The sequence below is a fragment of the Mus musculus genome, chromosome 14, assembly GCF_000001635.26.
Source record: "Mus musculus strain C57BL/6J chromosome 14, GRCm38.p6 C57BL/6J".
Classification (NCBI taxonomy): Eukaryota; Metazoa; Chordata; class Mammalia; order Rodentia; family Muridae; genus Mus; species Mus musculus.
The window spans coordinates 34757216-34779862 of NC_000080.6; the positions used below are offsets into that span (position 1 = coordinate 34757216).

Consider the following 22647-nt stretch of genomic DNA (forward strand, 5'->3'; position numbering starts at 1 on the left):
AGTGTAAGCCGAATAAACCCTTTCCTCCCCAACTTGTTTCTTAGTCATGATGTTTGTGCAGGAATAGAAACCCTGACTAAGACACATAGCCTTCTCATGTCATCTACAAAGACCAAAAATTACAGACAGAGAGTGGCAGGATGTTGGCCTACCAGGAGGAAAAGAACCTGTTCTTCCAAGGGGAGTTTCCTGGGGACACTGGTACCTTATAGTTCCTACCACGCTATGTCAAATCAGGTGTTTCTGACTAGCCAGGGTTCTATCTGTTGACTTTATTGCAGTCTTGGTTCTGAATACACAACATGCATGCACAGGCCATGCTTCATGCATGTAATGCCACCAAAACAAACAAACAAAACAACAACAAAACAGAAAACAAAAAAATAGGAGAAAGAAACTGCTTGAAACACTTTGGTTCACATTAGAGTCTACTGTAAGATATGATTTGCAGTGCTTGTATTTTATAAATAAAGCTTTCTGCTCTTATAGAAACAATACTTATACAAAACAAAACCTTTTACCATTTTACAGTACAACATTCTGAAGTTAGTATATCTTTGGATTGTAATATGCTAGAATCTTTGATTTTAAAAATTGTGGGTTGGGCTGGTGAAATGGCTCAGCGGTTAAGAGCACTGACTGCTCTTCAAGAGGTCCTGAGTTCAATTCCCAGCAACCACATGGTGGCTCACAACCATCTGTAATGAGATCTGACAGCCCTCTTCTGGAGTATCTAAAGACAGCTACAGTGTACTCACATATAATTAAAAAAAAAAAAAAGAATGGCCTGGGTCCAATTCCCAGTGCCACATAGAACTGGACATGGTGTTACACACCTGTAATCATAGCTAGCACCTGGGAGGCAGAGGTCAGATGAACAGAAGTTCCAGGTTATTGTTGGCCTGGGTTTTAGGATATTCTGTCTCAGGACAATGACAATGACAAGAACAACAGCAACAGCAACACCACCAACAGCACCAATAACACCTCCCTGCTGCTGGAGTTGCCGATTCTGAGTTTATTAAAATGGAGACCATCAAGATGGTTAGTTTGACAACTTGAATTTGATTTTTGAAACCCAAGGAAGGTGGAAGCTGAGAGCTGACTGGCACACCCATAATCTCCTCACTACCTCCAACACACACACACACACACACACACACACACACACACGCACACGCGCGTGCGCACACACACACGCACACACACATACGTTGCTCAGTGAAGTTTGTTCTGTGATTAGGACAGAATTTCCAATAAATCACTGTGACACAATCTGTCATTTTATACTATGTCTTTATGCAAACTGATACTATCAGCACAGAGAATCATAAAATAAAACGTTGGCAGTGTTACATACTCAGCCAACATTTAATTCTTTATGCAAAAATAAATAAGCACATCTACCTCATTAGAATACAGGTTTTCTTTTGTCTTTACGAAGTAGTAAAATTATCCATGAATCATGGACTTAAAAAGAAACTTTATGAGCTACTGCCAGCAAATGATTTGTATACCTACTTTATATCAGTGTGTCTCCAAGGTCAAATAGAAACTGAGTCTCAAGTGGTGCCAAGCTCAAACACCTGGATTCCATCCCTGTCCCATAAGGCAGAAGGAGAGAACTGATACCCTCAAGTTGTCATCTCACCTCCACGTGCAAGCCACGCTGTGTGCATACTCATGTGCACATACACAATCAATCAATCAATCAATCAATCAAGGTAATAAAAATAATTTCACATGTATATATAAAAAATATCTTATGTCTGTATGGTTGTACACTTGACAAAATAAATCTGATAGCCTATGGCTTAGGCACAAAATAGGTAGGACATTCGGGAGGCAGAAAGGATTCTGGGAGCCAGGAGCAGGAGATTTGCCTGGGAAGATGTAACAAGACAGACACATGGTATCTGAGCACGGGTGACTAGTCACATGGCAGAATATAGATTAAAATAAACGGGTAATCATAAATTATGACCTACTCAGATAAGAACCTAGTTATATGGCCAAGATATTTATAAATATATTTTGAGCCTGAGTCTTAATTCCTGGGAGCATGGGGCTGGGAGGTAGAAAGAACCAGGACAAAACTTCTACACAGGTGTAAAGAGGTCACGGGTGGAGAATGTTTCAGAAGCCCTCCCTCAGCAAGTGAGATCATTGTAATTCCATTATCATCTGAGTGTTGCACCCTACGCTGGTCCTGCACACCATCGGTCTCAGAATATGCTGACTTGGAAACGAGCCTTATGTGATCTTCAGCTGCTGCAGGTAAGGCTCCCTTCTTGTTGCTCTCACCAGCTTCACATTCATGGTGGGGAGAGCCTATCATGCCCAGTTAGACTCACACAGAGGCAGAAAGGACCAGGATTAAATCCATATCTATTCGATGCCCAAGCCGGTTCCGGCACCCCGATCCCTCCTCCTCTGGTGGTATTACTTCTTGTTGGTTCCCGAGTCACCCCATCCAGAGTTTGTTGATGTCAGGAAACTGGTTTTGTTCATGTTTCAATACACAACATGTTAGGAGTGTAGCTTAGAATAACTTTATCTTGACCAGTTGCTAAAAATAAATTCCAATTTGTCTTAGCAAGGAAAATCCCATTTAAGGATCTAGAGAGCTGTGTTCAATGATGCAGGCTCAGAATCTCAGCACTTGGGAGACTGATTCTGCAGGATTGTGGTTCAAAGCAGACTGGGCAAATCAGGGAAACACTGGCATACACACATAAAAGAAAATGAAGTCCCAAAGAAGCGGTAATTTGAAGCATTAACACTCTAGGAAGATTTTAGTTAAGAAAAACAAGATTAATCTGAGAGGCTACCTCCAGGTTGAGTGACTGATAATGCAATTTGTGTGTCGGACAGACTTCCCTGACTAGTCAGAAAACTAAGCAAATTATTAACTTAGAGGTAGCAAAACTACAGGAGAAAGTCAATGTGACTTATTGGGTAATATTTATACAGCTGAAAGAGTGAACATTGGACAAAGGTGACCTTAAAATAATCTTCTAAGGGGGACAGTCAATGGAGAAACCTAGAAAACCTGGGGTAAGCATCATGTTTAGAAGAAATAGTTCAAGGACCTGGGTGGACACTGCTTAGGACCTCACTGAAAATCTCTCTCTCTCTCTCTCTCTCTCTCTCTCTCTCTCTCTCTCTCTCTCTGTGTGTGTGTGTGTGTGTGTGTCTCTCTTACTCCCTGCCACCCTCTTTCCCTCCCTCTCTTTCTCTGTCTGTCTCTGTCTCTCTGTCTCTCTCCCTTTTTCTCCTCCCTCTCTCTCTTTGTCTCTCTCTTCCTCCCCCTCTCTTCCTCTCTTTCTATCCTTCCCCCTCTGTCTCTCTGTCTCTGTCTCTGTCTGTCTCTCCCTCTAAACCTCTCCTCCTCTCCCCCACCTTCTCCTTCCCCTCTCCTTCCCCTCCGTTCCCCATTCCTCTCTCTTTATCTCCTTGACAGAGGGTTTCAGCCCTGCTGGCCTCAAATTTGCTGTACAGTAGAGACTGACCTTGCATTTCCGATTCCCCTCCCTCTACTCTCCAAATGCTGTGATTACAAGTGTGTGGCACTACACCTGTCCTTTCACTGTTAAAGCTTTTGGCATTTGAACCTAAACACTTGTTTGTTGAGATGGAATCTTATAGTCCAGTCTGGTCTAAAGCTCTTGATCTTCCCACCTTAGCCTCCTGGTGCTGGGATTTGTTATAGATTTGTGCCACCCCTGACCCCTGACAACACACATAAAACTGATCTTTATAGCCATGCCTGCTGACATACAACTGCAATGCCAGTTACCCAGGAGGTGTGAAAGGGTAGATGGGACAATAGATCAGTGGTAGGAAGTTTGCCTAATATGCATTGAGGCCCTGGGGTTCATCCCAGGACTGTAGCACTGTATTACCACCACCTAAACAAACAAACAAACAAACATACATACATACAAACAAACACTTCTCTGGAACTTAGGTTTAGACATTTAGTATCGTCAGTATGTCTGGGCCTGGCTTTGGGGTGGAACCCACATCCTGAGTTGAACCCGTAGACCATGAACAGGTTTCTAAACTACTTGAGCATGTATTTTTGCATGACTGGCCATGTGAGCCTTCAGATGGCATTTGGTGACTGAATTGAGATAGTAGAGGACAAATTTGGGAGGTTACAGTTGTCAGCATTTTAGATAGTTGCATGGCATCCCGTGGAAAATGCAACAGCAAGAACCAAATACCACAGGCATGTGCACCACTTCTCCAGCCTCTTCTACTTCACACTTCTGTCATCTGGGATGAAAACTTAAGCACAGTTCTTATAAAAATAGCTCTCTTGTCCCAATCTCCTGCTATATATACACTAGACTTGGTCAAACCACATCCTGTACGCAGCCTTTGGCTCACTGAACAGCGCTCGTATGCCATGCATGAGCTACTGCGTGTCCAGATGGAAATAGCACACCCGGACTCATAGTAAAGACATTTATTTTTAGGTGTTATGAGTGATATATTAGAATCACACAGAAGGAAAGCTAGACTGGAGGAGAGCAAAGTGCACAACTGAGATCCCAGCCATTTTCTATCTACACTACTACACGTGCTGCCTCTCATCCTTGGACCACAGTTCAAGGGATGCTTTCAGGTGGCTTGCTAATGTTAGTTACATTAGCTCTTGTAATGTTCCTGCTACAGCCTCCACTTTTTTCTTTCTCTTCCTTCCTCCCTCCCTCCCTTCCTTCCTTTCTTCCTTCCTTTCTTTTTTAACACAGGGTCTCTCTCTCTAGCCTAGGTTGGCCTTGAAGTCATTATGGAGACCAGACCGTCTAAGAAGTCATGATCCTCCAGCCTGAATATCCCAAGCGTTAGGATTATAGATATGCACCACTGAGCCTGGTTCAGGGTTTGGCTGTTACATGCTTCCAGAAGAGCTTAGGTATCAGTTTAGGTAGGGATCCATGTCCGTGCTTGGCGGTTCCTAAAGTGTGAACAAGCTACCTCTTACCTCTTATCCCTCAGGGCTATTGTGGGATATTTGCCAGAGAAGACTGCTCAGGCATGGGTTTAAGCCAATAGAAAGTCTTCATTGGCCAGCCAGCGACTACACTGGGTGTTTGGGATCCCTTTGTAGCATTAAGTCTTTCTCAGGGTGAGCTTTTAAAGCACCAAAACAAACAAACAAGCAAACAAACAAACCTATGTTCTGACATATTTTAGTTAACAGGAACAATTAGCCAGAGCAAAACTACAGAAGCCATAAAGCAAGGTTAGTACAGTTTGAGACTTTCCCAGAACTGTGGTCTTTGATGGGTTAGGTCTTTGTTGTAGTTTTGGCAGGTGTTGTCATCTACGGGCTGAGTTTTGTAGCCTGAACAGCACTTCCACAATGGAGTCAGTTGTGTGGGTTCCTGTAACCAGGCAACATGGAGTTAAAGCACACAGAGGTTTCCTGTGGACCTGTTGTGGAGGTTAGAACTCTTTGTAATGTAGCACATTGGACTTTAAGGCACAGTAGATTAATATGATATCATCTACGCACATGCTATTTGTGCCCCTGGCCTGGTGTAATTGGCTTGAAGTGAGTCACAGATGTGCAGAATCTCTCCGAGGGCAGCTCCAGCAGAGGACAGTCCAGCCAGGCGTGGTTCCAGCTGATGAAGAGGAAATGGGACTGCCTGTCTGTAGGGCCGTGCTGCTCCCTCCTGTCCAGAGCTTGAAAGCGTGTCCCTTTCCTACAGCTGTGGGAGCTGAAGCCTGGAGAGGTCAAGGGTCACAGCTAGAAGACAATGCTAATTTACTCCCATCCCCAGTTCTCCAAGCCTGGGCTGTAACCTCGCTGCTTCTCGTGTCTGTCAGCTGCCAGTTCTAAGGCGCGGCGAATTGCTCCCTCTAAACATTTTGGGTGTTCTCAAAAATAACCTGCCAGCAGCGCAGAGACTGGTGTGTGCTGCCTGTACAGATGTTGACCTTCATTTCTGTCTGGCTTCACCTTGGTTGGCATGGAAGTCTTAGATTGGTGAAGATTAAACAGAAAATCCAGGAAGAAGCTCATGTCAAGGAGAGCACCTGATTTATTCGCCCTTTCTGGCTTTTCCCAGGTGAGGCTCTCCTCCCCTCTCCTTACCTTCCCTCCCCAACTGCACCCCCTTACCTCTCTTGCCCTGACCTTTGTCTCCTCTTCTGCCCTCCCCTCCTTCCATTTCTGAGCTACCCTGCTAGCCTTCTTGGTTACTAGAAAGAAAACAAACTGGTTTTAGATCAACTTCAGTTTCCCCGACCAAAGAATGGACAAAACACACAAGCATTTCCTTAGGCATGTCTTTTTACAGGCCTAGAAGACCTGGATGCTGGTGCAAAGCTTTGCATATTAGCAGGTGAGTCTCTTGAAGGGCCCAGGCGGTCAATAGCTAAAAGCCCTATAACACACAATGAAAAAAAAAAAGGGGGGGGGAGGGTGAGGGTGAGGGGGATGTCCTAAACCTAAGGACCCGGCAGTGTTCAAATGAGGGCCAAGGCTGCAGATGTAATTCAGCCCTAGAGCATGTGTTTGGCATGTTCAAACTCTGGGTTTTATCCCCAGTGCAAACACACACACACACACACACACACACAGACACACACTCATGTGTGCATGTGCACGCAGGCAGGTGCACACAAGCATACCAGGTTGGAATCAACTTTCCTGTTTTACCTGAAAGTCAAGGTGTGGTTGGTAGACAACAGGCAGCGCAGGACTCACATAGGGAGAGGCCTGTTCGAGCCAGCAGGCCTTATTGAGCCAACCTAGACGATCTCACATAGAGGACAATCCATGCCCCCTTAGCCTCCCCCAGCCCCCCGAGAGTGCTAACCCACATAATCACAAGTGACAAAAGGACTGTTGTTTTAAGCCACCAAGTTTTGATGTGCTTTGCTACACAGCTGTAACTAGGCTAGACAGATGCCAGGTTGGAAAGATTTACAGACAGACGTGATTAATCGACTCCAAGTGTTCGCTTACATTTCCCAGTCAGAAGAGGTCCACAGAGGAGGGGAGGAGGGGCTGAGGCAAATGCCGTAGACAACTGAGTCAGTATGAAGAAGAAAGCCAGGTTTGTGGCTAAGGGTCACTGGCATATGGTGCTTATTCAAAAAAGCATTTGTCACATAAACAAGTGAACTCAGGAGGCAGCCAGCTTTCCTGATTTTCTTATCTCCAGCCTATCTGAAAAAAAAAATACATTCTTCCCAACTCTGTCAGCTGCTCTCTTGTTTATTGTGTGAGTCACTTCAAGCTGTGTTTGTTCACTGAGTTTAAAGAGTGTTTCCCTGGCGAATGTGAAGGTGGGCTAGACAAAGCTTGTGTATATGTGTGTTTGTGTGTGTGTGTGTGAAGGGCACCTTCGTGTTGAGCACTCTTAAAGCATCCTTAAAGACTCTGCATGTCGTTGGTAGATTCTCCGTGTTTAGACTTTACACATTCCCGATGTTTATTTTCTTGTAATTAAGCAAAGACACTGGAGGATGTGTTAATTTAACTACCCAACTGGCAGCTGCTGGACTTCTCTTGCTACCTTGGCTGTCCCTGGACAAAACAACTGTCAAGCAGTCCACTGAGTTACCCTGAAGCTGATGCTCATGCTGTTCTCCATAGATCTCTTGAGAAAAAACTACAATTGCAGCTGGTTGCTTTGGCTCCCGGAAGTGACACTTCGGGACTTCAGGCCTGGTTCACTTTATACCAACTTTTTTTTTTTTTTTTCAATGACAAGCCTCAGTGAGCTCTAGATGGCCCTGCAGCCGTCCCCACCCAGGTGAGAGGCGAAGCACCTTCCGGGGTAGACCAACTGAAGCACTGATGAGACTGGAACTCAAGGAAGGGCTGTGCTGATTGGTACAAATGTAACCTTCATTTGCATGGGAAGTTCCTTGTGATTGGTGGAAACCACTTCTTCTCTGGCTCTAGAAACAGGCGGTTGAGTACACTTGAATCAGGCGGGAGATTCCCCACCCCCACCCAATACTGTCTTTCCCGATGTTAGAAAAAAACGTGCCTAAAAAAGGGCTTCTCTCGGATGGTCCTTTCTTGTCCAGTTGTAGAAGTGTGGGCTGAGCCCGGAACAGGATAAAAATTAGCAGAGAGCAGAGTGACCGTGATGCAGAGACGGCAACAAAGCAGCAGAAGCAGAAATGGTTGAACAACCTCTTGGCAGGCCAAGCTGTGAAGAGCAGCAAGGCGGCCCACTGCTTGACTGCTTTAGAACAGCGGCTGAGCAGTTTAAGAGAATGACTTGGGCTGGAGCAAAGGGGATGGCGGAGGCAGAGAGAGGATTCAGAACTGAAGAAGGAAGACCATTAAGAGTCAGCAAAGAGAAACTGCAGGTTCTGGTCTCCGGAGGAGTTTCAGAGAGTTCTCAAACCTTTAGGGCAAAGGGCTTCAGACTCTCCAAACCCAGGAACTGTGACAGTGGCCAGTCAAAAGGAATCGTGCAATGCCTGCTTCTGCCAAGTGCCGAGGAGGTCCATTCTCGTCTTGCACAAATAGCTGTAACATGGAAGTTGGGCTCTCCCTATGGGAGCCCTGCTGGACTGTTCTAGAGGACACTGCCTGCTGCGGCATCCTACCCCTGGTGCTGGCTCCCTACTGTCAAACCCACAGGGATGTGACAAATGTCGAAGACCAGCACTTGAAGAGTTTCTTGCCTATGCACAATCTTGGTAGAGGAAAGTTTGGCATCCCACTAAGCTGATAGGTAATGAGGGCCTTTAAAATTCTTCTTCAGGGCATCTTATGATGGGAAACCTGGTTGAAATAGAATATTAAAGCTTCTCAATAAAATTTTCGGTGTGTGTGTGTGTGTGTGTGTGTGTGTGTGTGTGTGTAAAACGCATGCAAGGACCCTGGAGTCCTGATGGAGGAGTTGGATTTCCTGGACCCACCTGACGGATGCTGAAAACTGAACTCTGGTCTTCTGGAAAAGCGCTATGCTATCTTAACTTCTGAGCTATCCCTTCATCCCCAGCTCTTTATTTATTTATTTATTTTTTTAAAGAAGATAAACCTGAGGCTGGAGAGATGGTCTGGCAGCTGAAAGCATTTGTTTACTCTTGTAGAGGACTAGGGTTCAGCTCTCAGTACCCACATACACACAGCACACTCACAGAGCTGAACTCTTCCGGCCTCCGTGGGAACCAGGCATGCACATGATGCCCATCCATGCATGTAAACGCTCAGCTGCAGCATTACCTGTGCAGAACATCTTAAGTGTAACAGAACATAGATTTTTAAGTGTACCATTCAAATCTTCCTCTGCGGATTCACAAACTAACCAACCTCTACTCAAATCAAATTCTAGAACATTTATATCACCCTCAAAGGCTTGCCCTGCTCCTTCACGGGGATCAATGTATTAACTTGCTCTTGGCCATCACATATGTGGAATCTTTTTTTTTTTTTTCTTCAAGACAGGGTTTCTCTGTGTAGCCTTGGCTGTCCTGGAACTCACACTGTAGACCAGGCTGGCCTTGAACTCAGAAATCCACCTGCCTCTGTCTCCCTAGTGCTGGGATTAAAGGCATGCGCCACCACGCCTGGCTGTGGAATCTTAATAAATCTGTGTCTGACTTCTCCTGAACATGCTGGAGATGTATCTGATTGTATCAGGAGTCTGTTCCTTATAATTGTGCTATTACGTCACAATTTATTTACCTGGTTGGTGACATTTCGGTAGATTCCAGCTTGAGTTTACTAAGTGTTTCACCGACACCTCTCTACTTCTCTCACGAGCATATGCACTCATTTCTCCTGGGTAAACAGGAATGCAACCGTAGTTCAGAGAGTTGAGCCTAGACTCAAATATATGCTTTCTTTCTTTCTTTTTTTTTTTAAAAAGAATTATTTACTTTATGTGTATGAGTACCAGTCTTCAGACACAGCAGAAGAGGGCATTAGACCCATTACAGATGGTTGTGAGCGACCATGGGATGCTGAGAATTGAACTCAGGACCTTTGGAAGAACATTCAGTGCTCTTAACCCAAGAGCTGTCTTTCCACCCCTCAAATACATGTTTTTCTTTTTGTTTTTCTTTTTTTGAGACAGGGTTTCTCTGTATAGCCCTGACTGTCCTGGAACTCACTTTGTAGACCAGGCTGGCTTCAAACTCAGAAATCCACCTGCCTCTGCCTCCCAAGTGCTGGGATTAAAGGCGTGTGCCACCACGCCAGGCTAAATATATGTTTTCTTGAATAGATAAACTCACTCTCTCTCTCTGGCAATTTATGATGATATTTGGGTGCTCCATAGCACTGTCAGAACTTAATATTTAATATATTTATGTTATTTTATAATATGTAAATATTTATATTGTTAATATTTTCATATTTTATATTTTAGTTGTTCTTTCTGGAATGCAGAGGCATTTTGCTGATTGTTTTTAGATTTTTAAATTTTATTTTATGTGTATGAATGTTTGTTGGTTTGTGCTTCTGACACTTCCAAGTTCACCCCCACTGACACTCTTCCATCAATAATGTCACAACTAGCCAGGCGGTGGTGGCACACGCCTTTAGTCCCAGCACTTGGGAGGCAGAGGCATACATCCTAATCTTTTCTTAAAAAATAATTAATTTTTATTTCATACGCATAGGCAGTTTTGCATGCACTCCTGTCTGTGTGAGGGTATCAGATTGGGAGTTACAGATAGTTGTGAGCTGCCATGTAGGTGCTGGCAATTAAACCCTGGTCCTCTGAAAAAGCAGCCAGTGCTCTTAAACATCGAGCCATCTCTTTAGCCCTCAATGGGGGCCGTTTTCATTCAAACTCCCACAACATGTTTGCCCACGAGTGAAGATGCTCTGGCTGGAAAGGCTGTATACTCTGACAGGTGCTTACACTTCTCAGTTGTTCCCCTCCAGGATCCTTTTCCTACCTCTTTCAGTTTGCGTGCTGATATACATACATACATACATACATACATACATACATACATACATACAATTCACTTTCTCTTGCTGGTGTTGGGATGAGCCCAGGACCTTGCACGTGTTAAGTATTCTACCCTCCCCAGCCTTACAACATTTCTGATTTTTTTTTCATACGTGTGCGCAGTGAATTTTGGTCTTATTCATCCTCAGGACCCTCTCATGTCCCCTCTCGTCCCTGGTTCTCCTCCTCTTCCCAACCAGCTCCCCTTCTGCTTTCAGGACTTCCTCCTGTTTTTGTTTACTCAGTCAGTTTAATTTTGTTTACATGAACGTGGGCGGGGGCATGGGTACCTTACTAGTGGTTTCACTACATGTCTCCCTCCCTCCAGGAACCCTTAACTGCCTAGAACTCCTCAGAGAGGCCGAAGGCTTCATGAGCCCCGCCCACCGACCTGTGATGGGCAGTGACCAGACCCAATCTGGTGCAAGTTTTTATTCACCGGGGTTCTTTCCAGCTTCTGAGAGTGCACCAGCGCATTGACCCTGTCGTATTGACGAGACTGTGTCCCATGATAGTGATGGGTACCTTCGACTGCCATCTCTGGTACACTTCCTTAGTGTCTTTTGCCTTATGATCACAGAAAGGAAGTTTGATCAACTTTTGGTTTGATTTTGTGACAGGGTACCGAACTTAGCCTCCTGAGTGTTAGGGTTGTGTACCCCAACACTTCTGCTCTTACAAAATGTTTCTTGTTTCATGCTACTCCTACCATATGATTTATGTCTGCTTATTTTGGAATACTTTTTCATTCAAAATATTATTTTCATTGTGAAGATATGATCACGATATTCAAGGTAAGAAAGAGTAAACAAGGAAAAAAGCCTTTATTTCTCTCCTGCGATTGAGGCTTCAGGGTTATGTCACCTTGCCTGTCCCACACACGTATTCAAGAGCTCGTGTCAAAAGCTAGTTCCAGCTCGGACCTTAAGTTGGAGGCAGGAGGCGCGGCCTCCAGCAGCGCGCCCACAGCGCCCTCTTGAGGCTCTGGAAGGTATCATAGAACAGAAGGATGCAGGAGGGGACCGAGGTTCTAAGGAAGGGATATTGGGGAAGGGGCGTTGGAGCAGGCGAGCTGCAGATCTCTTGAGGCTCCGAGGTCACCCGAATGCTGTGTCCACAGGACTCCGGGTCCTGGGCGTCGTCAACAGCGGCTGGGTTGACGGGACCCACGCGGATCCAGCTCACATGGCGCAAGACTCTCAACGCCTCCTCCCTCCCCTCTGCGTTCGCGCGACGAGTTCCGCATCTTTATCACCGCTCCCCCTGGGCTATGTGTGGCGGCCTAGACCTCCGGGTGTCCCCAGATGGAGCAGGTGCTTGGATGCCGCGCCGGGTTGGGGCAGGATGTTCGGATGAGCCCTATGACTTTGGCGGCCTCAGTTTCCCCAGGATGACTGCCCTCGTGCGTGGTCAGCCAAGAGGAGCGGGTCAGAGTATCCACCACGCACCGTGAGCGCCCAGAGGAGTGCATCCGCCCAAGTCCCACCTCCTAAGACTCCAGACTGTCCCTACCTCTCAGCACGTCTCCGCTCTGATCTTGATTTTCCTGGAGGTCGACCCAGGTTAAACCCCACAAGCCTTGTAGCCCCGAGCCTGTCGGGTGCGGGCTTGGCCGAGGCTTTCTCGACTGTAGCGGGCACTGTGCTGGGAGGACATGCGCAGTCGGCCAGCCAGAAGCCGGAGGCAGCCTTCTCCTGGGTGACTGGCCCCTGGGTCATCTCGCTTCAGCCTGCTTTGGTTCTAGGAGTTGGAAATGCTTAGCTTGAAGTCAATGTCCCCAGTGTAAGTGTCTGCGAGACGGCTCGCCGGGTGTAGGCGCTTGCCACCAAGCCTGACCACCTGAGTTTTCTGTGGAAGGAGAGAAGCAACACGGAAGTTATGCTCTGATCTTCACATGCGCTGTGGTGCGCACGCGCACACATCCCCCTCGTCCTGTATTTTTTTTTTTTAATTTTAAAATAAATTTAAATCTCCAATATACCGAAAACCACATGTATAAAACGTACCGAATAACAAACCACCCCACACCTCACACCTTTCTGCTTCTTAAAGGTTCCATCCTTGTCCAGGGTGTGGCTGCCTAGCCACCACTCACCCTGACTATGGTAGAGATGTTCGTTGAGGTTAGTGTTTATATTGACTTATTTGTTGGTGTTTGTTGGAGGTAGGATGGCTAACGATGTGATTGCCTTCCTGTCTGCCAGTAAACTTCAGACAGCAATACTTTTCCCCCAGAGCAAAGGCAGGGCACATGCCTGTTTCTGGGCACGTATCCATCTTCAAGAAAGTCAGTTGCTACCCTGTTGTCCTTCAAAGACATCGAGTCCTGGGATGGAGAGATGGTGTCTTGGTTAGGGTTTTACTGCTGTGAACAGACACTATGACCAAATAAAAACAACATTTAACTGGGGCTGGCTTACAGGTTCAGAGGTTCAGTCCATTATCAACAAGGCGGGAGCATGGCAGAATCCGGGCGGGCATTATACAGGACACACCTACTTCAACAAGGCCACACCTCCTAATAGTGCCATTTCCTGATCCAAGCCTATACAAACCATCACAGATGGCTTGTGGTTAAGAGCGCCCGCTGCTCTTGTAGAGGACCTGGATTTAGTCTCCAGCACTGACATGGTGGCTCATAACCATGCATAACTCCAGTTCCAAGGGATTCCTTTTCTGACTTCTGCAGGGATTAAAGGCATGTGCCACCACTGCCCGGCTGATTAGAAAGCTTAAAAAGAAAGAAAAAAAAAGAATCAGAGAACTTTCACTGTTTAGGCTCTGGAGGGAGGGGAGACTTTGGGATCAAAATTTAAGTTATAAAACAGCTGAGATGAGTATACATTTTGCTAAGACGGGCTTCCTGAAGCAGCTCACAGATGCAAAACTCATGTACTGCTGTCACTAGAGTGGACAGAGTCCCACTGACAATGCTCCATGCAAGGGACAGTGCAGACTCTCACAAAGCTGTGGCATCTTCCTGGCTTATATGGAGGGATAAGATTACTCCTCTCTAGCCTCAAAATCTCCTAAAACCAACAACACACAGAGTCTGCTTTTGACTAAATGAGGAAGGCGGTAAAGCTGTGATCTGCATTAAATAAATAAATAAATAAATAAATAAATAAATCTTTTAAAAAATAACTACTTCCACCTGGAAGCGTAGGTAGACTCCTTACTAGAGGTTGTTCTTCAGAATAGAAGCAGTTTGGACCTCTTCTTCATGAAACAATGACATTAGGAGAAACTTCATTGTTTCTATGACAACCAGTCACGGATCATTAAAAAATAATTAGCCAAAAATAAGCTTAAAAGGGGAGGGGTGGTGGTGTAAATGTCTGATAACTGGTGCCAATCTTGTTCTGGTCCCCTTGGCTACTCTACTCTACTTATAGACATTACTGGGCTATTTATTAATTTTTTTGTTCCTGGTCTCACTACAGGGTGCTGCTTGCTCAATTGCCTACTTAACTATGTAAAACAAAAATAAATTTTGTTAAATTATTAGTGCTGAGGAGATGATAAACCCCCTGCCCCAAGATGAGCTTATGACTCATGCTTATTAAGCCAGTGGGGAATGTAACAGGCCTGAGACTGTAGCACAACTGACGCTGGGTTAGAGGCATCATTCTGACTTTAGGTCACAAAACATAGGCCCCAGCACCAATGAAAGGGGAATTGTAGTCTCCCCTCCCCCAGCCTGAAACCTGCTTGCTCAGGGGTGGAGCTTCCTGCTCATTCGTTCTGCCACGCCCACTGCTGGAACCCGCGGAGCCACACACGTGCACCTTTCTACTGGACCAGAGATTATTCGGCGGGAATCGGGTCCCCTCCCCTTTCCTTCATAACTAGTGTCGCAACAATAAAATTTGAGCCTTGATCAGAGTAACTGTCTTGGCTACATTCTTTTCTCTCGCCACCTAGCCCCTCTTCTCTTCCAGGTTTCCAAAATGCCTTTCCAGGCTAGAACCCAGGTTGTGGTCTGCTGGCCGGACACAACAGGGAATAAAGACCTAATCCGTCAAAGCCCTAGTCCATAGCTCTGGGATCTGGGACAGTCCCTAAATCCACCAACCTTGCTTTTTGGCTTCTCTAGGTTTGCTTCTCACTAACTGTTCTTGCGGACTGAAGTGTGTCAACCAGGATGTGGCTTTTGTGCATAAAAGACAGAAAATAGTGAGGCTCGGGGCTGCATGATTTAGACAAACTCCCCATACAGCCACTGGCTTTAAGAGTGTTCGTGTGTTCTCTGGGGGAATTAACCAGCAACAGCACCAGAGAAACCCAATCCAGTGGCAGATGCCTGTAATCGTAGCACCCAGGAGGGGGTGGCAGGTAGATTAGGAAGGAGTCCAAGGTCGTTTTGGTTATATAGCAAGTTTGAGGCCAGCTCTGGATGTCTGAGACTCTCTTAAAAGCAAAATTTAGAAAATAAACCAAAATAATAAAACTACTGAAACTAAAATATCATGTCACTGAAATTAGAACTTCAACGTTGCATATTGCGATGAATAGTACATTAATTTAGTTTTTCTAAAGCCAGGCGTGGTGGCACAAGCCTGTAATCCCAGCACCCAGGAGGCAGATCTTTGTGAGTTTCAGGCCAATTAAAATGACAGAGTGAGACCCTGTCTCAAGGTGGACTCTGTCCTCTCCAAAAGAAAGAATAGTTGTGAGTTAGATTCTGTAGAGTAGTGGTTCTCAGCCTGTGGGTCATGACCCCTTTGAAAAACCTCTATTTCCAAAGATATTTCCATTGTTATTCATAACAGTAGTAAAATTACAGTTATGAAGCCTCAACGAAAGTAATTTTATGCCTGGGGGTCACCACAACATGAGGAACTGTACTGAAGGATTGCAGCATCAGAAAGGCTGAGAACCACTTCTATAGAGAGCGATGGAAGATAAGAATTGGATGAATACAACAAGAAGCTTGGGGGATAGAAAAATATTCTATTATGTATTGAAATGATATGTATTATGTATTATGATGAGAAAATGGAAGTACCTGTCATGAGGCGATCTTGGCTCACAGGACCACTGACAGACGTGGATATTCAGCAGCACAGGATTATAAAGATAAAATCAGATCTTGACGTGGTCCATTTTGAGTAACTATAGCAAAATACCCAAAGCTGAGTAATATCTCAAGAGAAGGGATTGACTTAGTTCACTGTTCCAGAGGCTCAAGAGGTTGGTGCTGCATTCTGCTTGGTTCTGGTGAAGGCCTCATGGCAGATAGTGTCACAGTAATGGCAGGGTAATGGCAGGGCATGAAGAAGAAGTCCTGGGTGAGACCAGAAGCAAGGCAATCCTAACAGCTGATCTTGCTTTCTGATCACTTACCGTCTCTGGGGCACTACGTCCTTGTGACCACAGTGGTCTCTTACGATACTATCTCTGTGGTTACACAGCCTTGCACAGACCCTGCATCTCAAAGGCTCTGCCACCTCAACACCAGTGGGCAGGCTAGGCTCCTACATGCAGATCTTTGGTGGACACACCAAACAATATGTGAACCTTGGCACTGGGCATGCAAATGCACTTCAGAATGTTAAAGACAAAGGGAAATCTCTCTGGAGCAGAGGGCAGGAAGCCATACACAGAAGAACTCGATTCAAGCAAACAGAAGACTATATTCCAAGAAAATGGTATGCGTCTGTCACCCTACTACCTGAGCTGAGGCAGGGCAATCACTGACTGGGTGTGGTGAATCACACCCGTGATCCTAGCACCTGGAAAGAGTTGGAAGATAAAGAGTCCAAGGTCAGGGAGTTTGAGGTTGCCCTGGTTACTCAAGGTTCTACCTCAAACAAGTAAACAGATAAAAGAAGGGTCAGAGGTCACCTGGGGTTATAGAGTGTGGAGACAGAGAAGAGCAGGCATTAGGGGGACAGGGGGAACAGTGTCTGCAGAGTGCCTAGGTTTAATCCATGAAATGACCCAGATTAAATTCACCCTAAACCGCTGCTCAGGGATAAGGGTGAACTGTAAATATGTTCAATAGGGAATGGTGTCAGAGTTTATTCCTCCAAGGGTCTTCCTGGGAACAGGGTAGGGTAGACTTAAGAAAGAAGGTAGATAAATCCAGAAAGGAAGAAATGTTTAGTTAGAGTTTCAATTGCTCTGAAGAGATACCATAACCACGGCAACCCTTATAAAGAAAAACATTTTATTTGGGGCTGGCTTACAGTTCAGAGATTTAGCCCATTATCGCCATGGCAGGAGGCACGGCAGCATGCAGTCTGATGTGGTGCAGGAGAACTAGCTGAGAGCTCTGTTTCTTGATCTGAAGGCAGCCGGAAGAGATCGCCAGGCCACACCTACTCCAACAAGACCACACCCCTTAATACTGCTGCTTCCTATGATTGGTTCTGTGGGGGCCATTTTTATTCCAGCTAACTCAGGTAGTGAGTTGGAAGAAAAGGAGAAGGGAAGAAATAAGTAAGGATGCCGTGAAGTCCAAAGGAGCATTTTGCTAAACAGTAAGAGTGGTGATATGAACGTCATCGATGGATTGGGAGGGGTAAAAAGAAGTGAACACGCTAGCCTGTAAATATGGGAGATCACTAAAGGGACGGAAGTTTAAGCTCTTAAATCTTACTACTGGAAGGAATCCTGATTAAAATTAAATTATGCTAAGTGAGTGTATACAAAATTCAAGGATGATTCACAAAATAGAAATATAATCTATTACTCTCGTGAAACACAAAGCTTCATCTCATACTAGTCAAACAAGGCTCAACAAATCCCGCCCAAAGAGTTGGGAGCATGGCTCCTTGTAATTGTTAACAAAAGTTAAAAAGCATATTTCAAATTAGCATAGGCATCAGAAAAGAAACTACGGCGGGTATCAGAAAGTATATAAAAGGAAACGAGGGTACTGCTGTATATCAAAGCCTTTAGCATGTGACCCTTTAGCATGTGACCCTTTGAGGACATTTTCAGGAGGATGAAAGAGTAGTTTCCAGACAGGGAGCAAAGCTGTAAAATATTTAATAGGAAAATATCAGGAACTATGTAGAAATGCTTTTTTTGGGGGGGAAATGCCTCTTGTAACCTGCCTTTACAAACTGAACTTTTACCTGACCTTGTAACCAAGTTAATTATATGCTTTGAGATCATGTAAAACAATGTATTCATCTGTTCACACAATGTGTGCTCAGCTTGTTTAAATTTAACTTGCCTTTAAGAAAACAATGTAATCAATCTTACTATGCCTTAAATTCCCCATGTAGGCAGCTTTTTACAAGCTAAGAGGAATTACAGTTCTGGTGTTAAATAGCTTTCCTGTTTCTCCCTCGTGGCCGGCCATGACCCTAATCCAGACTAATGTGCCCGTGAGGTGTGTGCGAATGTGGTGTGTGGATGGATGTGGATGTGGTATGTATGTATGCGTGCATGTGTTGTATGTGTGTGTGTGTGTGTGCATATGGCCTGTATATGCGTGTGCATGTGGGTGTGGCTCTAATATTACTAAAGTTAGCTCTAATATTACATGTTATTAATATGACCAAACCAGCTGAGTTGAAAGCAACTTATCGCCTATGACAAATGTTGAATGGATCATGTGGGTATAGGATGGTGTCTTAGGGTTTTATTTCTGTGAAGAGACACCATGATCAAAGCAACCCTTATAAAAGAAACATTTCACTGGGGCTGGCTTACAGTTTCAGAGGCTCAGTCCATTATCATCATGGCAGGAAGCCTGGCAGCCTGGCAGGTAGCCATGGTGCTGGAGAAGGAACTGAGTCAGAAGGAGCCCAGCTTCTTCAGGCGCCCAGGAGGGGATCTGAATCCCTCACTGGGCAGAGCTTGAGCATAGGAGACCTCAAAGCCCAACCCCTCAATGACACACTTCATCCAACAAAGTCACACATACTCCAATAAGACTACACCTCCTAATAGTACCACTCCCTGTGGGCTAAGCATTCAGAGAGATGAAACCTATTCAAACTACCACACTTCTGTCTTAGTTAGAATTTCATTTCTGTGATGGGACACCATGACCAAGGCAGCTCTTATAAAGGAAAACATTGAATTGGGGCTGGCTTACAGTTTCAAAAGTTCAGTCTATTATCAACATGGTGGAAACTTGCCAGCAGAGAGTGCTCTCGATCCCCAGGAAGCAAGTAGGAGATTCCCGGTCCACACTGGGTGGAGCCTGAGCACTAGGAGACCTCGAAACCCACCCCACAGTGACACACTTCTGCCAACAAGGCTACACCTCTAAGTAGCGCCATTTTCCAGGGCCAAGCATATTCAAACCGCCTCTGGTGGTAACGGCTGGTTATGGATGTATGTGCTATTCCGGGTTACTAGAGATCATTAGCAACTCTTCTCTTGCTAAACTCTGGGAAAGATTCTTTATTTTCCTTTTATGTGTATTTTTGTTGTTGTTGTTGTTGTTGTTGTTGTTGTTGTTGTTTTGTTTTGTTTTGAGACAGGGTTTCTCTGTGTAGCCCTGGTTGTCCTGGAACTCACTCTGTAGACCAGGCTAGCTTTGAACTCAGAAATCCGCCTGCCTCTGCCTCCCAAGTGCTGAGATTAAAGGCGTGCGCCACCACTGTCCGGTTTATGAATATTTTTATTGTATGGGTGTTTTGCCTTCATCTATGGTGTGTACCATGTTCAAGCAGTGCCCACAGAGTCCAGAAGAGGGCGTCAGATTCCTTGGAACTGGAGCTATAGACTGCTATGGGCTGCGACCTGAGTGCTAGGAATTGAATCTGGGTCCTCTGGAAGAGCAGGCGAGTGCTTTTAACCACAAAGCCACCTCTCCAGCCCCAGGTAAAGATGCTTTAAGACAAAGTTCCTCATTCTTTTCTCATCCCAGGTTTGATATGCTGTTCTTCTGTTGGGGAGAGTAGAGAGATCAGATCCGGGTCATTCACGCTTTCCTGATTCACGGGCCTGGGTCTGGTCCCCCTCTGCACCGCTCTGTAAGCCATTTCCTCTGCTCCCAACCTGGACCCACAGACAGTGGAGTTTGTCCTGTTGATGCCTTTATTTTTCCTCTCCCAGGTGATGCCTATCTTCCAGGCCCTGACTCCTGCACTCCACCCTTTGGTATGAGGAAGGCACAAGGCCATCGGGAGCCTCTTGCTGCTCAAGGCATCTTCTGGTCCACAGAGACCTGATTCCCAGCCTCTACTTTTCCTTTTCTCGAAGCTTGGATACCCAGAATACCAGCTTGCCCATGAAGCTCAGACTCCCAAAGAGGACGAATTGAACTTCTCTGGACTCTACGTTCCCTCACCCCTACGTACCCCCTACGTCCTCCATCCCCTTCCCTGTGCCCTGCTGAACCTAAATCACCTGTTTTCTACACTCACCTCCTAAGCTCGCTGGGCTCCTCTACAGTATAGCTTTGGCATACTTCTCTGCCGGGCGTCCAGTGTACTGAGGCCAGCAGGGACCCGAATTGGCACCCCAGGCCCTGACTTGGCCATTCTACCGGAACTTCCTTCTTGCGATGCCCTGGGCCCCCGCTTAACACTTGGCTCCAATAGCAGGACGCTGGGTTTCCGTGCCTCTTCCTCAGCTAGGCCTCTTAAAACTGCATCTCCATCCTTCTCCCCAATTTAGCTCTTGCCTTTCTCCTGATTTCCCAGGTCCAGAAAGTCTAAACGTTTGTAGCCAGAAAAGACCAGAGAAGCTGGAAATGCGGATGCAGAGGCTCAGTTGGGTCCTGCGCCCGGGGATGGAGGTCGGGGGGAGGTGCCCAGGCCCAATGGTAGGTTCTCAAAGCTCTGGAGGACTTTAGTGGACTTTAGGACTTAGTGAGAGCTAAGCAGGACCTCAAAGCTGTGACTTCACATCTCAGCAAAGAGCACGCATCTCCCTCGCTCAAGGATGTGTCTCTGTTGCCAGTGCGACAGCTCCACCTCGTGTAAGAAAAGGGAATTGCTTTAAAAGAGAATGGCGCCCTTAAGGGTAGGATGCTTGGGTTAACAAAGTGGTCTCAAAAAACCCAGGGCTGGGTTTGTATCTCAACGGTAGAGCACTTGCCTAGCATTCCCAAGCTTCAGTGCCCAGCACCTAAAAATGTAAGGAGCATAAACAAAAACTAGTTCATTAAATAAACTACAACTGCTGATGGCTTGCAGTTTTTTTTTTTTTTTTTTTTTTACTTTTTATTGGTTCTCTGTGAATTTCACATCATGCACCCCAGTTCCACTCATCTCCTCTCCCCCTCGTACCTGCCCTCCACCCTTGCAACCTCCCCCCATAGAGGAAAAAAAAATCTCGTGGACGCTGTAGTGTGTCGCAGTGTGTCCCACAGTATATAGCTTTTGTCCACACTTCTTTGCTTGCGAATGTTCAGTGCAATGACTTGGTTTGGTATGAGGCCCCTCGCTTCTGCTACTCAATACTGGCACCTCACTGGGACTCCTCTTGGATATCCTGTTGTTGCCCTGTGTCATAGAGATCCTATAGTTTTGGATCTGTAGGACCGACCTTTCATGTACCCCAACAGTTCATTGATAGGGTAGATGTTGGGGTGGGCCAATTCAAAGCCCTGGATCTGGGCCTGAGAGGTGTCTGAGCTGGTCCGTCTGCAGCTCTCCTGCTCTCAGGACCTCGGGGCTGGCCCACCAGAAACCGTTTGCAACCAGAGCCAGCTCTACCCTGCTGCCCAGGTGAAGTGCAGGGCCCGCTCTCCTGAGTGCTGAGGCCAATGAGAAATATGGCCGGTTTTCTCACTTTTATGATCCCTCAGGGCCAGCTCTTCCACTTGCCATAGATGGTGAGGGACAAAGGTGGAGAGGAGAATGTCTCGCTCTTGTCTGCCCCACTGCTCAGCAAACAAGAGGCAGAGCAGGCTCTCCTGTGCTCACACCCTTGGGACTGGCTCACATGCAACACCCACACCCAGGGTCAGCTCTACTATGGTGCCCAGGCGAGGCCTGTCTCCCGAGTGCTTGCAGCTTTTCCTAATCAGATACTGAGCCGAAGATGGGAAAGGGCCCTCTTAAAAGCCTGTGGCATCTGATCTATAGCAGCATTCCCATTTTATAGATGAGGAAGTATCTGTAAAGTTACCATGCTGAGATTCAGAGGTGGAACTGAGGGTACAAACCGAAACCAATCTGGGTGGACTTTGGGACTCCAGAGCAATGGCAGCTGCTGAGAGGCCTGCTGCCTGCATAGGGGACAGAAGCAGGCTGGAGTGTCTCCTATGAATTCGTATACATGCGACAAATAGGGGCGGGAGGCAGACACATTTGGCAATTTCATTTGCAACTGAGACAGGGCCTCACTGTGCATCCCTGGCTGGCCTGGAACTCATTATGTAGACCAGACTGACCTCAAACTCAGAGAGGTGTGTCTGCCTCTGCTTCTCCAGGGCTGTGTGCTTAAAGGCCTGTGCCACCACACACAACTTCAGCTGCCTTTAAGAGCTGCCCTCAGAATGGAGCCTGGCAGGGACATTTTATCCAGGCCCATCACCAGCAGAGAGGGTCAGTTGTCACCCATTGGAGCAAGATCTGCTATTCCAATAGCAGATAGGTGGTTTCCCCAGCGACTTAAGTACGAAATCCTATGAGGCTAGATCGCCCCTCATGTGTGTCTAAGAACGGGCCAGCCCATCTTTCCAGGCAACAGCCCGTCCATGGGCTCTGCAATGAATCAATGCCCCATCTTAACTAGTCTTTAACTCCTAAAAATACTAATCTCTATCCTTACATAT

The 22647-nt window shown here is 46.1% G+C and overlaps 3 long non-coding RNA genes across 7 annotated transcripts; 2 read left to right on the top strand and 1 right to left on the bottom strand.

The window, feature by feature from the left end:
• Positions 1-2979: 2979 nt before the first annotated feature.
• On the top strand, positions 2980-12886 carry A930038B10Rik. Of its 3 annotated transcripts, XR_001781218.2 has the most exons (5): positions 2980-3057; positions 4776-6086; positions 6318-6362; positions 11281-11495; positions 12073-12886. It is a non-coding gene; the product is annotated as an RIKEN cDNA A930038B10 gene (long non-coding RNA). The 3 variants fall into 3 exon arrangements; XR_383352.2 differs by lacking the exons at positions 11281-11495; positions 12073-12886 and adding an exon at positions 7477-8806; XR_001781219.1 differs by lacking the exons at positions 11281-11495; positions 12073-12886 and adding an exon at positions 7740-8806.
• Positions 5188-7812, bottom strand: Gm52101. Of its 2 annotated transcripts, none has more exons than XR_003951076.1 (3): positions 6989-7812; positions 5528-5742; positions 5188-5396 (listed from the first exon to the last, which is right to left on the bottom strand). It is a non-coding gene; the product is annotated as a predicted gene, 52101 (long non-coding RNA). The 2 variants fall into 2 exon arrangements; XR_003951075.1 differs by lacking the exon at positions 6989-7812 and adding an exon at positions 6680-6963 and having other exon boundaries at positions 5241-5396.
• A 4379-nt stretch (positions 12887-17265) lies between the features above and the next one.
• On the top strand, positions 17266-21049 carry Gm30969. 2 transcript variants are annotated; one of them, XR_383356.3, is made up of 3 exons: positions 17266-17437; positions 19789-19894; positions 19977-21049. It is a non-coding gene; the product is annotated as a predicted gene, 30969 (long non-coding RNA). The 2 variants fall into 2 exon arrangements; XR_003951077.1 differs by having other exon boundaries at positions 19789-21049.
• Positions 21050-22647: the final 1598 nt, after the last annotated feature.